Genomic DNA, 16,787 nt, shown 5'->3' with positions numbered 1-16,787 from the left:
TTGCAGACTCAGAATTTTCTTCCACGGTCCTTCCCCAGCCCTCTCAGGGCCCTGGCCAGCCAAATATAGTTCATGAATCTGCCACCTACTCAGGCAAGACCTCCCTGCCTTCTGATTCAAACTGAAACCACCACCTGTGTCCTAGCACAGGCTCTCAGTGCCTCCAAAGCCACACGCACACACAGCCCAGACTTCATTTTTTAATTCTTCCCTGGAGCTTCTGTCAGACCACCTGTCACGCAGAATTATGGACCAAAATAGCCAAGCTGAGTCTTTGTCCTCACATAAGCTGCAAATGCAGACAGGATGCTGTGTCCAATATGGCAAATTCAAAGACACCCTCTTCCCAATACCAGGGCTTCCAGATAGCTAAGGCTGATACAAACAAAAGAAATCTTATTTACCCTTAAGAAAGCTGGAAAGAGAAGCTAAGTCAAGATATGAGGTCTCCTGGTTGAAGCTGCTCCAACTGATTTTCCTATTTGGCTTCCAGGTTCAAAGGAATTGTATCAGTAAGCCTCATGGGCAGGACAGCTATTTGCAGTTTGCACGGCACCTTTACATCATTCCACTTGGTGTTTGTTTGAGGCACAGAAATAGTCAAGACACCACCTAATGCTACTTTTCAGCAAAGCACCAATCCCCTCCATAGCTGCACACCCCAGGGGTGCCCAGGGTTGAATCACTGGGGACCAGGGCCTCCCCAGAAGAGGCAGTGTGGGCTGGCCCAGCTATATTGAATGTCCTGTTCACCGAGGTCTGTTTCTTTTTTCTTACTTGTTACAATGAATTTTTTACCCCCCAGCCAAGACCTAAATCCCTAACCTAAACACAGCTGGAGGGCCCCCCAAAGGTCAGCCTTCAGGAGGAGGTACTTCTGTGCGTGAATGGCTGTGCATTTTCCAGAATCTGGAAGCTGTCTAAGCCATCAGAGGAAGGGAAGAATGGATTTGTACTCCCTCCTGAGTTTCCACCAGCCAGCACGCTGTGCTGGGCTGCACACACACGGTCTCCTCCACTCCCTAACCTCAAAGAGCAGCTGCCGTAAATCATTAAAGTTAATCATCCTTTGGCAGGGAGAGCGAAGGCAGACTGGGGGCTTCCAGGTCTCAGCATGGTTTCTTGCTGTTCCTAATGAGGCTCCATTAACAGGTAAGAAAAGCCACTGTTGGCCCCTCTGACTCTGCCAGGGCCTCATTTAACTCAGGCTTCCTCTCACAACATCCGGTACAATTACACCCTGGCAGTGGTTCACTGACAGGTGGCGGAGAGGCTGCTGCTTGTGTTGGTCTCAAGGACGGAGCAGACGGGAGAAGGGCTTCCAATGGACTCCTCTGAAAGCACAGGCGGGCTCTATTTCCAGGTCACACTCCGCTGGCCTCTGCCCTGGCTCCTGGGGCAGTGTCAACTCCCATGGGATTTCAGACCACAGTCCTTAAGCCTCACCCTCATGATCATCTATAACATTTCCGAGTACCTGCTAGTACCCAGACGTTTTGTTGGACTTTGGGGATACCAGTAAAATGAAGACACAGTTTCTACCCTGGTGAGTTTACAATCTCGTTAGGGAGTCAGGTGTGCACATAAAAGGAGAAACCAAGCAAAGCAGACAGAGCAGCATATCACAGTTTGCACGGGCCTTCGTATAATTCAGTTTATCATAGAAAACATGAAAACAGACATTCAGAGCTGATCTCTGTTGGTTTCTGGTAAGATGATTCAGCAGGAACCATCAAGCACCATCTGGTCTCTGATTATCTCCAAATACCCCACAGATATTTTATTTTTCCAGATTTATTTAGACATACAGCGCTGTAGAAAGTTTAAGTGTGCAAAATAATGAGTTGACATCAATTGTGAAATGATTATCACAGTAAGTTAACATCCATCAACTCATGTAGATAGAAAAAAAATGTTTTTTCCATATGGTGAGAACTCTTAGGTTTCACTCTCTCAACAACTTTCATATGTGATATAGAGCAGCGTTAATTACATGAATCATGTGGTACATTATATCCCTAGTACTTATTTATTGTATAACTGAAAGTTTGCACCTTTTGACCACCTTCATCCAATTTCCCCTCCCCCACTCCCCCGCCTACTGTAACCGCAAATCTGATCTCTTTATCTATGAGTTTTTTAATTAATTTATTTATTTTTATTGAAGTATAGTTGATTTACAATGTTATGTTAGTTTCAAGTGTACAGCAAAGTGATTCAGTTACTATGTATATATTCTTTTCCAGATTCTTTCCCATTACAGGTTATTACAAGATATTGAATATAGTTACCTATTCTATATAATAGGTCCTTGTTGTTTATCTATCTGTTTTAGATATAGTAGCGTGTATACGTTAATCCCAAAATCCTAATTTATCCCTCCTTTCCACCCCTTTCCCCTTCGGTAACTATAGTTTGTTTTCTATGTCTGTGAATCTATTTTTGGTTTATAAATAAGTTCATTTGTGTCTTTTTTTTTTTAAGATTCCACATATAAGTGATCATTTGATACTTGTTTTTCTCTGTCTGACTTACTTCAATTAATATGATAATCTCTAGGTTCATCCATATTGCTATAAATGGCATTGTTTCTTTCTTTTTATGGCTGAGTAATAGTCCATTGTATATTTATACCACATCTTCTTTATCCAGTCATCTGTTGATGGACACTTAGGTTGCTTCCATGTCCTGGCTATTGTAAATAGTGCTGCTATGAACATGGGGGCATAAGTATCTCTTTCCCATAATGTTTTAATTTCCTTCAGATATAGTTCCAGAAGTGGAATTGCTGGATCATATGGTAGTTCTATTTTATTTTTCTCCACACTGTTTTCCATAGTGGCTGCACCAGGTTACAGTCCCACCAACAGTGCACCATGGTTCCCTTTTCTCCACAACCTCGCCAGCATTTGTTATCTCTTGTCTTTTTGATGCTAGCCATTTTAACAAGCATGAGGTGATATCTCATTGTGGTTTTGATATACATTTTCCTAATGATTCATGATGTGTAGCATCTTTTCATGTCCTTGTTGGCCATTTGTATATCTTCTTTGGAAAGATGTTTATTTGGGTCCTTTGCCCATTTTTTAATTGGATTATTTGGTTTTTGGCTATTGAGTTGTGTGAGTTCTTTATATAATTTGGATATTAACCTCTTATCAGATGTATAGTTAGCAAATATTTTTTCCCATTCCATAGGTTATCTTTTCACTTTGTGGATTGTTTCTTTTGCAGAAGCTTTTTAGTTGGATGGAATTACACTTGTTTATTTTTTATTTTGTTGTTTGTGCTTTAGGTGTTATATTCATTTAAAAAAAGTCATTACCAAGACCCATGTCAAGGAGCTTTTTCTAGGGGTTTTATGGTTTCCAGCCTTACATTTAAGTCTTTAGTCCAGTTAGAGTTAATTTTTGTGAGCAGTGTAAGATGTAGGTCTAGTTTCATTCTTTTATATGTGAATACCCAATTATCCCAGCACCAGTTATTAAAACAACTGTTTGTTACATTGAGCATTCTTGGCTCCCCTGTCAAATATTAGTTGACCATATATGTGGCTTTATTTCTGAGCTCGCAGTTCTGTTGCATTGGTCTGTGTCTGTTTTATGCCAGTACCATACCCTTTTGATTACTACAGCTTTATAACATAGCTGAAAATCAGGAAGGGAGTTGCCTCCCACTTTGTTCTTCTTTCTCAGGATTGCTTTGCCTATTCAGTTTTTTGTGGTTCCATGTAAATTTTAGGATTTTTTTCTACTTCTGTGAAAAATGCCTTTGGAATCTTGATTTTTGCACTGAATTTCTAGATGGCTTTGGGTAGTATGGACATTTTAACAATATTAGTTCTTCCAATCTATGAACACCAGCTACCTTTCCATTTATTTGTCTTCTTTGATTTCTTTTATCAATGTCTTACAGTTCCCAGTAGAGAGCTCTTTCACCCCCTTGGTTAAATTTATTCCTACATATTTTATTGTTTTGGATGCTATTGTGCCATAGATATTCTTTTATAAACATCATTTTTGTTTCATTTTGGGAAGTGGCAAAAGAGGATGGAGACTCCTTGGGGCATTCTGGCATCTTATCTTGGGTGGCTGGAGTTAACAAATAAAAATACAGGCTGCCCAGGTAAATTTGAGTTTCAGATAAACAATGATTTTTAGTAGAAGTAGGTCCCACACATTGCATGAGACACACCTCTACTAAAAAACTATCTGGCATCCCTGATCTTATCAAACAGAAACACTCCATACTTCATATCCCCTACATCACTATCTGACCTCAAGGGGTGCGTGAAAGTTTGTCCAGCATTTCTAGCTTGGATATCCCAACACACAAGAGGGGGAAGGGTGACCCAGGCTACGCCCTTGCCCAGCCTTGGTTGAAATCTCAGTCTCCTGACACAACAGCACAGCAGGTCCAATCATGTTCAAGAAATTAGTCTGCTAGTTGAGTGATGACATAAAGCAAACTATTTTCTCCACAGAAGTGACTGGCCTAATTAGATCATATAGACTGCTTATTTTGAACAATAGGTTGAGCAGGAACCGGAATAGATCCCAGCATCGATGTGCTGTGTTGCAGAGTCAGCAGAAAACCAATTTTCCCTGTCATGCCCAGGAGGAAATACTCCATTTTCTCTCCTGCTCCTCCTGAGAGTGAAAGGTAATTCACACCACAGAGAGTCAAGCATTTGGTGAATTCTGGCCTTGGACACAAAAGCCATGTTGCATTTTACTTTTTTAATTTATTTTATTTTTATTTTGAAGGGGGGAGGTAATTAAATTTGTTTATTTACTTTTTTTTTTAGTGGAGGTACTGGGAATTGAACCCAGCACTGCGTGCACGCTAGGCACGAGCCCTGCTGCTGAGCTATACCCTCCCCACCATGTCGCATTTTAGGAGAAGGGGCTTTACAAAGTGGGTGAACAGCAAACTGCTGAATTTCCTTGGACAAATCAGAGGTACTTTGTTGTTTTCTTTTTAATTTTGTTCTGCAGCTAAACTTCTTATTGATGTCCTGGGCAGGGAAAAAACATACAAATGAGGTTCACAATTTTAAACTACAAAGTCTACTTGGCAAACCTGACTAGATAATTAAGACAAAGTTGTCACCAACTCCCTTTATGACAATCATAAAGCTATGGGTGCTCTGAGAGGGAATCAAAGGGCAGGGGGGCAGGAATCAATAGACAAGGGGTAGGTCCAGCGCCTCATAATTTAGCTACTGGTGACCCAGAGGAAAGAGACAAGAGAAACGTGAAAGGTAGTGAGCTGTCAAAGAAAGGGAAAGAGTGGTTTTACACATTATTTGGGGAATTCAGTCTTTGTGGGTTACCTGAGCAACCATCATGCTCAGTCATGGAAAACTCGCTCCAAGAGTAAATCCTCTTCCTCAATAACCATTCATGCAGCCTTGTTACATGAGACCATGCTAGGGGCCGAGAATATGGAGATGTACAGAATGTGGACTTGCCTTCAAATAATCTAGATCAGCACTGTCAGTCCGATAGAAGTAGAAAGCATGCCACATGCACAATGTTATTTAAGTTTTTTTTTTCCACAGTGGAGAAATTTCTTTTATATGAGTCATTTTTTAAAACACTTTTATTGTGGTATGGTTCCTGTATAGTAAACCACACATACTTCAGTTGTACACTTTGATGAATTTTGATAGATGTCTACACCCATGAAACCACTACCACCATCAAGATAGCTAACATTTCCATCACTGCCACATACATAATTTTAAATTTTCTAATAGCCGCATTTTTAAAAGGCAGGGAGGGAAACAAGCAAAACTAATTTTAATACCATTCAATTTATCTCATATATCCCAAATCCTATTGTTCAGTATGTAATTGATATCTCAAAGTTATTAATGAGATGTTTTACATCCTTTTTTTAGTACAAAATCTTTTAATCTGGTTTATATTTATCCCTTCTAGTCTGTCTCAATTTGGATACTAAATTTTCATCAGAAGTACTTGATCTGTATTTAGATCTCATAAAATTTATAGTTGAAAAAGTTGATTCACAAACCCAGCTTGTTCCAAACATACTTCAAAGTTTTCCAACAACTGAATTGAAAACAAAAAAATCATTTTCCTTTGATGTTTACAACTATATGGATCCCCTATATTCACCTTTTTCAGAAGAGTTCGTTTAACTTTGAAGCAAAAGCATGTCAGTTTTAAAAACCACACCTGTCCAAACTCAGTAAATCTTCTCACTCTTGTGTCCACTCAGGATTATTAATATCACCTAATGAGGTATTGTATAAATTGAAAATGACCTCTAAAGCTATAAATAAACAAAAGTGAAACATGTTTCAAGATTTTCTTCCAAATTTTACAGGAAAAATATTCTATACGGCTTCAATTTTAAAATTAAAATTTTACTTAAAATTAAATAGCATTTCAAATTCAGTTCATCAGCCCCACGAGCCATAGTTCAAGATAGCTGCACCTAGCTGGTGGCTGCCATATTGGACAGTGCAGTGTAGAGGTGGACAAGATGGATGATGGGCTTAACCAGCTTGTGATAACAGCTGAGGTCATCTTTGCAAACTTATTTGTGAGAAGTCCTGCTTTCACTTCCCCCAAATACGTCTGAAATGCCTGGCAGGCGGGTTTATCAGAGCATCTTAAATGGAGTGGCTATCTTTCACTTTATGTCACATCCCTCTCCTTTCTTTGGCTACACAAGCCCTGGAAGGGGTAATGAGTCAAAGCAGGCTACACGACCTCACATCTAGCTCCCACTTGCTCAGCTGATCCGTTCTGCCAGTTTCCTCTCCCTCGTAGTGATTTTCTTGCCAAGGTTCCACAGCCCCTCCCTTGGTCTAGCTACATCAGAACTCACCACCAAACATTTCAGTTCTTCAGACTGTTGTGAATCCCACATCTGGACTGAAGTCATATTCTTTCCTCGGCCCCATGCAAATCAGGGCATGTAACCAGGCATCTGTTTCAATGTCCCCAAATATTTCATGAGTTTTAAGAAACTCCTGAACTATCAATTGTACTTAGGGGGAAAGTCTCCCCAGAGCACAGGAGGGACCTCTGGGGACAGTGCCGTCCAACTCTACAGGCTAGCCTAGCGCATCTCAGTGGGACCCAGCTTGAGTACCCTATTATATACAATGTTCATGGAACTTAAGTCATCATTGATTATTAAATAAAAAATGCCCCATTACTGGATATAAAACTAAGAAATAAAACCACTCCAAATGGAAGTCTACTAGGCAACCCCACAGAAAGCTGGGACACTAAAGTTCTCAGCATAGAGGTAAATGAGAAATGTATTGAAGAGAGAGATCAAGAAAAAGACAAGCAGAGTGGGACAGGAAGACAAGTTGCATGTTTCAGCTTTGCCAGTGTTTGGAGGGAAGGAAAGTAACCTCCCTGATCATTTCAACCCCAAGTTGGTTTTTATGCAGGCTGTAGTACTACTGTGTACTACAGAGAATTCCATTTACAGTGGTCTCATGTTATCATGAGTTCCCTGGCACGGCCTGAACCTGAAGCTTATACAATTTGGTGCCATCTTTAAGAAAAGGAATACAAAATACCTTATTCTTGCAAAGTTTACAAGTACAGATGATCACGTGAAGCTGTGACTCAGACCCCTTACAGGGCCTTGGAGGAGCCACACAAGTGAGGGGCCCTGAAGCTTCAGTTTCATTGGCTTTGAGTAGATCTGTCTCTGCCCCCAAGGGACTGGCAACAGAAATCCTCAGTGAACGAACTCAATTTTAACTCACTGGACAGCAGTAACACACCATCAACTGGCATCATATCTTAATTTTAGACATGTTAAAGTGTGAAATGATGGATGGGGGGCGGGTATAGCTCAATGGTAGAGCACATGCCTAGCAAGCCCAAGGTCCTGGATTCAATCCCCAGCACTTCCATCAAAAATAAGCAAAGATGTAAATAAAAACCCAATTACCTCCCCCCACAAATAAAATAAATTTTTAAAGTGTGAATGATGTTGCTTCTTAGGGTCAATGAAATACGGTACTTACAAAAGAAAATGGTATGTAAGTGTTGGCCCTGGTTTGGCTTAAACAATAACCTCCACAACAATGACAATGATAATGATGATGATGATGGCTACCTTTGTCAAGCTCCTTCAGCTTGCCAGCCTTCTTATATAAATGCTTTTGTCTGCCTCCCATGAGAGCTTCATGCCACCACCAAAGGCTTGAAGATGCAGCATGGTGGTTCCTACCTTATCTGCAACTAACTCACCTGTTTGGTCAGCACGCAGTCCGGGGGGTCATGGAGCATGATCACAGAGCAATCCAATGGTGAGGCAGATCACAGCAAGACTGCAGGGGTGGTATTTTTACTAGAGCAAACCCACACAGCCCTGGAACTTGGTGGCTACTATTGACCCCCTCCCCTACTGCCCCTCCTGGCAGGGGCAATGGTAAACCTTTACTGCCTTGCTTCAGGCCATGTCAGCACTCCTGCATGTGGTCGTAATGTAACCTAGAAGGACCCCAGAACACCAAGCCAATCCATCACATGTTTTCATCATGCAAACTGGACTCGGTGAACCAGAGGAGCTAGCACCAAGGTGCCTCAGTAAGGCAGCTGCATGCCAGAGGTGGACGATAAACCCTGAGAACATCTTTCCCTCTTAGTATTATTTAATCACATCATTTTTACTTTATCGAGGTTTGTAGCATTGACAGTTTTTCTGCAACCATAATTCCTTTTATTGCTCAGCCTTAGTCTGTCTGTATTTAAATGAACTATGAGTACTTTTTGTGTGTGGGGGGGGAGTGGGTAATTAGATACATTTATTTACTTATTTTTAATGGAGGTACTGGAGATTGAACCCAGGACCTCATGCATGCTAAGCACACACTCTACCACTGAGCTATAACCTCCCCCGAAACTATGAGTACTTTTAATCATAGTTTTGTCATTCCTGGCTTCTTTATTGTGTTTCATCTCTTGGTTAGCTAGATTTATCTTTAAGAAATTTCCCAAGAGGTGCTGATGGCTGATGGGTACTTGACTTCCTGACTTCCTTCATGCTTGAGCGTGTCTGACCATTCTGTTACATTTGGATAAGAACTGACTAGGTGCAATGCTCCTGGGTTACATTTCGTTTCCCTCAGAACTTGGTAGACATTGCTCCAGAGTCTCGTGGCTTGGACTGTTGTTGTGAAAAAATCTGAGGCCAGCCTAACTCCTGCTGCTTCTTCCTGGACACCTGAATAATTTTTCCTCATTTTTTTCAAGTTCTTAAATAAATCAGAATGTAGATTTACTTTGATTGCCATCATTCTTAATCCTTTTTTCCAAGTATATGAATATGCCCTTTCTGCCTACAATTTTTGTTCTTTCATTTCAAGGGAACTTTTTTATATTATATCTCTGATTATTTTTCTGTTCTATCTGTGAGAGTCTCTACTTCAAAGCCATCAAAAGATCATCTTTTCCTTCTTCTATGTCTATTATCTCCCTTCTGTCTTTTAAAATCTTTTTCTCCATTTTCTCTGCATTCATTGAGATTATCTCAAGACTCTCCACCAAAATCTGACTTTCAGCTTTGTCTATTCATAACTATAGTGGGTTTATTTATTATATATCTAATAGTATTAACTTTGTTTAGCTCTGCAATAGCCTCTTCGACCCACTCTGTTGTCTTAGTTTATCTCAAAGATCTTATTATATTACATTAAGAATCTACATGTTTTTATAGTGCAAAGTACTTATGGAGAATATGCCCCTATTTAAGGATGTTATTGTCTTCTATGATGGTATCTTCCTATATCATTTATATTCAAATCATTTATTCAACATGGATTTGAGTACCTACTACTGCAAGATAGTGTTCTGGTCTCTGGCAATACCACAAAACAGAAAAAGTTCTTGCTTTCATGGTGCTTATATTGTGTGTGTACACAGTGTGTGTCTGTTTATTTGGGTTTGCTATGACGTGTTTGCATAACTGCATCATTTCTTGCCATTTTACTGATAGTTAACCTGGGCTGTGCTACCCAGATCTTTCATTTCTCTAATGAAATGAGATTGAATTTTCCCTGACATATATTGTTTTCCCATTCTCTGGAACCAGTTTGAATTCCCTTCAGAGCTTCAGATTAAATTATCCATGTTGGTTTTTAATCTACTTTTCTGTAGCCTGAGGATGGAATTGTTATGATTAAATTTATGGACTTCAGCCTTACAAATGGGAATTCAGTTTGTTGTCATAACAAACTTTTCTATATAAATTTAATTATAATGACAAATTATATAACTACATTTTTGAAAAGATGGAAAAGAGTAAAGTCACCAATGTATGATTCTATTGGACAACAATTTACATGATTATTTTTTAGTAACTGAACCATTACCTAAAAGTGAAAATGCTGAAAAGCCAATAGAAGGAGCCCCTGGTCTCCATGGTAACCTATAAGAACATGTACCACATGATTCTGAAAACTCCTCGTTGACTGTTTAGAAACAAACTACTAAGCTTCTTCTAACAGTTCCACACAAATGAGCAATCCTGAAGGTGTTCCATATCTTAGTTGTATTTCACAACAAAAATAACCACATGCATATTTATGATTTATATGCAAACGTAACATCACTTGTCCAAACTGGAAATATAACTTCCACCTTCTCCTTTGTCTTCCTCTTGGGCAAGAATCATGTTGGTATCTTGGGTGAAATAGAAAGGAATGGTGTCAAGTATCAGAAATAAAAGATGTCCTCCTAGGCTGTCTCCAAAACTAAACAAGAAGGCAAGAGGCAGGACCTTTAGAAAATTCAATAAAGAAAAAATTGCCTTAAGCATTCACAAAGAAACTTTTCAAGAGCATTACTAACTCTCAGAGGAACCAAGTACCGAATGATAACATCAACTCAGACTAAAGAACACTCCTGCCTTCAATTATAAAACACATCTCTGAGTTTCCTGCCAGCCAAGGCAAGAAGGGAAATAAAATAGGTGTTATACTTCTTGTAGCCTTATAAATGAATGTTTTCCAGACTACTGGAAGACTCCACATTTTTCCCATCTTTGCATTCTGAAAGGACAATTTTTCTGTGAATCTTTATGTATAGGATCTTGAACAATGGAATAGACAACATCCTCAGGAATTGTTCTAACAAAACATGAGGAGAGATCTATTTATGTCTTCTATGATCCCAGATATGAAGACAATAAAGCAATATGTAGTTTCATAAAATCAGTTCCACAAAGGGAATTCTTACAGATCCTATCTAGATTAAAGAATCCATTGTGTGACTTTCTTCTTACTCAGTGTTCTATTTTCCACTTGGTGCATTTTCCAATTGTGCATTTTCTCTGATTCTGTTTCTCCCTTGGGCATGAAAGCATCATCTGTTACAAGCCATTGTTCAACAAACCACTTTGACAGCCAGAACAGAATGAGCAAGCTGTTGTCAGAGGCAGGTCACGGGGAAAGCAGGAAGCAGAAACCATTTTTCCTTTGCTGTTCTCTCACCTCTGCATGGTCTTTACATCCTCCACCTGCAGTGGGTCCTCACTGCTCTCTGGGCTTACAACTTCCCACTGCCATGTCCTGTCCAGGATCACCTCTCAAATATTGCTGCAGCTGTAAGATCACGTCCTCTCTTTATTTTCTATCAAAGGGCTGAGTGAAGCATCAAATGGAAATGATGTATATCAATCCAGGCTCAACCGGAGAGGCAGAACTTCAATGAGCTCCAGGATAAGGGATTTGGAATTAGACCTTATACAGTGATGAGAGGAGCTGGGAAGTGGAAGTCAGAAAGGAAGAGTGAGATGAGTCACCAGCCTGTCAATCAGAGAAGTACACGTGCTGTCAAAGTGGGATGCAAAGAGGAATCTGGTAGAAAAATGTGTAAGAAGCTTTGCTTGTGTTGGCTCCCCAGGCAAGCATCTGGTGATGGGGCTTGGGGCTGCTGTTGGTCCACAGGGGCAGCCCTTGGATGGACGAGCTGGTCTCAGAGTGCAGGAGGGCCAGGGCAAGCCGGAAAGCCGGAACATGCTGGCAACTCTGCACCTGTCACTGAATCTAACCACGATGCCATTCAGAGAGTGATGGTTGCTGCTCCTCTTCTACCTCCCCAGTTTTGTGCAAGTTCCTCTTTTGGTCCATACAGGAAAAGGGATTCTGGAAACATAGTTCCCAGTTGAACCAAGTTGACAATGGGACAATCCAGCAGCATATGTTTAGATAAATTCACACTGAGTTACAAATGCCTGACACTCTCTACGAACTCTCTCCTCCAAAGGATACTTTCCAGTGAAGAAACATAAATTTAGAGGAGTCTCAGGAACTGGCAGGCCAGTGAGGAAGGTACTGGGAGGAGGGATAAAACAATCACTTCTCCAGGGTTCTGCCCCTTTTACAACAAACCTGATTATAGAGGACGGTAAATGTAAGACTCTAGAGGTCTGGGGTAATAGCCCAACGAAGCCCACTACAAACACAATTTCTTTGAAGTCTTCTGTTTTATCTTCATTATTCCTGAAAATCCTGTGTCTTAGTTTGCTAGTTTCAGTATCAAAATACATTTTAAGGTGCTTACTGGATACATGTCTTAATTTTTTCTCCCCTAACCATTCAGTTACGTGCAAGATGCACCCATTTATCCTGTGGCATCAAAACCCCCAACCACACCACCATGTATCCCCTGGGAAGTGCACACCCAAAAATGAGAAACAGACTTTCCCTTGAAAAGTGGCTCAACTCATCAGCCACTCCCCTGCTTCAAATGTTCAAAGGCTCCCGACCACTCTCAGGATCAAGTCCAACCTCGCCAGCCCAGCATTCCAGGCTTTCATGATCTGGGCTCATTCCAATTCTCCTGCCTCACTTCCTGTCTCACTACCCACTCCTTCTCCTGATGTCTCCCCTCCAGCCCATTCCTGAGGGTCCCTGAACACCCTGTGCTCTTGCTGCTTTCACACCCTCCCTTGTGCTGTTTCCTTTCCTTTGCCCTGCTTCTTTGCCTGAAGAAATCTTCCTTGAGCCTCAAGACACGACTCAATGCCTACTGCATCCGTGAAGCAGCCCCACTTCTCCACCCCACCTCCATCGTTGTTTGCACCATCAGCGCCACGGCTCCCACTCGGTTACCTGGCTTCCCGGGTAGCCTGTGAGCAATTCCGTGGCAGACGCTGTCAGAAACCAACCCAGCTGCCATTCCCCTCTTCCTCTTGGTAACAGAAGACCAATCATATTTGGAGGAATCACGATTAGGCTAAAGCAGTCATGGCGACCCCATAGTCCTCTGCCAGTGCGTGACATAAGTTTGGGCACATGATTTATCTCCGGTCATTGGGACACTGAGGGGAGATGCCAGGAGCACTTGCTCTCTCTCTCCACCACGTAGAACACTGTGCGAAGGTGGCCACCGCCAGCCAGGACCCTGCCAAACCTTGACCTTGGGTATTCAGCCTCAGAACTGTGAGAACATAAATTTCTGTTGGTTAAGCCCCCAAGTCTATGGCATTCTGTCACAGCAAGCCAAGCTGCCGACTGATACCCACTTAAACAGCTGAGATTTACTGAGTGCTTGCCATCCGCTAGACACCGACTCATTTAAGAGTCACAATTTTCCAGTGAAGTAGGTACAATGATGATTTTATCCATCATACAGATCAGGAATCTGAGGCACAGAAAGGCTGAGTACCCAGCCCCACATCACGAAGCTGACAAGTAGGGGAGCTGGGATCTGAGCAGAGGCTGTCTGGCTCCCGAGTTCACACTTTCAACCACTGTATTCTACCACATCTCAAGGGCTGGCCTTGCCTTACTCATCTTAAAATTCTCCAGGGCCAGCACAGTGCCTAACACCTCTTAAGGCATTTATTGAGCACTGATGTGCTAGGCAATCTGCCAGGCTTTCCAAGACATATAATTTCAGCCTCACAACAAGCTTGGTGGCTGGTAGACCTGTTTGTCCAGGGCTGAGGGGGTTCGCGAGATGCCGAACTTTCAGTGCAATACTGGGGTGAGCCAGTCACCCTACCTCTTAGGCCAGTTTATGGCTGCATTATGACTTTCCTTGCTCATAGGAAGTTCTGTTTTCCACTATAGTAGACTTTTGTGGGCCCTAAAAAATTTATTTTTTATGATATGAAGGAAAAAACATGTAAAATATTTCCTTCAACCCAAAAAGTTAATTTTCTGCCTTCGGGTTTTAAAAGAAATCAAACATTTCAGCAGGCTCCTAAAAACACCACGTGCCCCAGTCATCATGCCCACATCCTCCCAGGCCTGATGGATGTGCTGGCTCTGGGTCATCACCTGTCATAATTCCCATCTCACAGAGAGTTTAAGTACTTGTCCGATAATCATACATCTAGAAAATTGATGGGGCCAGGATTGAAATTCAGACTGTCTAAATCTAGAGCCTGTACCTTTAATTGCTAAGTGTTTTCAAACATTTTTGACGGTGACTCACAATAAGAAATAAACTTTATAGCACAGTGCAGCATTCACCCACACACACACAGCTGAATCAAAAGTTTTATGCAACAGTATTTACCCTTACTACACGTAATTCGTGCTGATGTTTCCTATTCTGTTTTATTTGGTTCTATTTCAGTTTTTAAAACGTCAATTGCAGCCCAGCAGAGTTCATGACCCACTAATATATTATGCCCCACAGCCTGAAAAACCCCGCACTTCACTCTCTAATGCCATTAATAAATATTCGTTGGGTGAACATCTCGGCTGTAGAGACAAGATAGGGACATCACCCAACACAAATATTTGTAGCCAAATAACTATCAGTTTCACCTGTCTCTGTTAACAACTGAAATAACATGAAAAGGAAATGTGTTATTTTAGAAACAGGATGCCAATGGTGGAATATTTTAAAGTATCTGCTTCCTAGAAATAATGTGATGAGAAGCTTTGATTTTGTGTAGTTTTGTCTTGAATTAACATTCCGTTCTTCCTCAGCAATTCTTAAGACAAGGCCTGAATCCGTGCTTCACAAAATTCATGAACCCAGGGGCTAAAATAAGACAGCTCGTGCTCACACACTCTCTCTCTCTCTCTCTCTCTCTTCTGTGTTACACGGATTTCCTCCTTGATGAATCAAACGTGAACCCTTCACCGGTTTCCTTAACTGTGTGCTTGGGGGAAATGTGAATTTCAAGCCGGCTAGTTAGATAAACAATGGTTACTAAAGTAGACCCAAATGAAGATCAAGCCATGTAAATACACTGTTGGGGGACTTTAAATCGTTCTGAAGCCTGTAGGATTTCTGAACTGTGAAACAAAGATGTTAATACTACATAATCAGATATTCTTAAGTGTCGCTGAGGGCCTGGCTTTCCTGTCCTTCTCCATCTGGGGACTCGACCTGATAATGAGAAACCTGCATTCACTAGGACCCTCTGATAACCAGCTGTCCAGACTGCACTGGGCACCAAGTAGCAATGATGGATAAATAAAGGCCTGCATGAAGGAATGAACCTTGAATTAAGGAAATTCAGATCAAGAAGTTGTAAAACCCAAGCTCTGAGAGTCAGGGTGGTGAGGCAAGAGGAGGCAGGGCAAAGAACAGTTGAGGAAGTAAGGCTCCTAGAGGAAGGGTCCAGAACAGGCAGGTAGGGAGCGTAGGTTCCGTCAGATCTCAGCGTCTAGTTTGCAGTATGGTGTTGGCAATGGACTTCACTTCTCCGACCCTCAGTTTCCACCACTGTAAATTGAGGTGTCTCCACCCAATGACATTCAAGATTCCTCAGAATCCCCGGATCTGAACGTTGAAGGTCCTGGCTTGGAAATTTTGACATTAGAAAGGGGTCCTCATGCCCAAAGAGTTGGGACCTACACTCACATCTTCACTGGACGGCACTGCTCTCCTGGGGCTGGGCTGAGGAATTGCAGTTCCTTCAATGATTGGCCAGCTAACCAAGGAGAAGCCCATCATGCCCTGTGCTCCTTCGTGTTCCTGATTATAAGTACAGCCATGCCGGGCATCGTGCTAAATTCTTTATGTGCATTGACCTCACTTTGATCACACTTGCTGTGGCGTAAGGACCATACTTTATTATGCTGCAGATGGACAGAGAAGTTTCAGGGAGGCTGAGGGGTCCACCCTAAATTATTCAGCAGGGATGTGGTAAAGGTTGGATTTGAACCCAAGACTCTCTCTCTCCAATTTCCGTGTTCTTCCTACGGCATCAGGCTGAACAAGTCTCAAGGTCTGCGAGAAATGAGTCCCCTCCTACCCCACCCCTTTGCAGGCATATCAAGAAAATTAAAGATATATCCTCTTGGACACATTTTATTTCTTTACAATTGATAGCACACTTAACAAAAATGGATCTAAGGCAATTCAAAATATTAAACACACACATAATAAGACTGTTTTTAAAAAGTTAAAGGATGTATAAATATATACACACACATGAACGTAGATTCTAAAAATCATTGAAACTGAATAAGGCCTGTAGTCCAGCTAACAGTAACGTACCAATGTCAGTTTCCAGCTTTGCTGTGTAGCACAGCTACTGACGGTGTCTCCTTTGCGGGAAGTTGGGGAAGAGAACACAAGACCCTTTGTACTATTTGTGCAGCTTCTTTGATGCTCTGTTATTTCAAATGAAAATTTTAAAAATCGTATCAATAAATATTAGATGGGTTGACAGTGCTCTTTCAAGTAGTTATGGGTATACGCACAGATTTAGATGAATTTTGGCAAACCTAGGATGCTTGCAGCAACCTGACATACGTGTATTTTTTTTTTTTGCTAGGGTTGCCATAACAAAAGGCCACAGACTGGGTGGCT

Source organism: Camelus bactrianus, chromosome 1 (genome assembly GCF_048773025.1).
Source record: "Camelus bactrianus isolate YW-2024 breed Bactrian camel chromosome 1, ASM4877302v1, whole genome shotgun sequence".
NCBI classification, from domain to species: Eukaryota; Metazoa; Chordata; class Mammalia; order Artiodactyla; family Camelidae; genus Camelus; species Camelus bactrianus.
The sequence above is the reverse complement of the archived record's forward strand: the minus strand, read 5'-3'. Positions refer to the sequence as shown.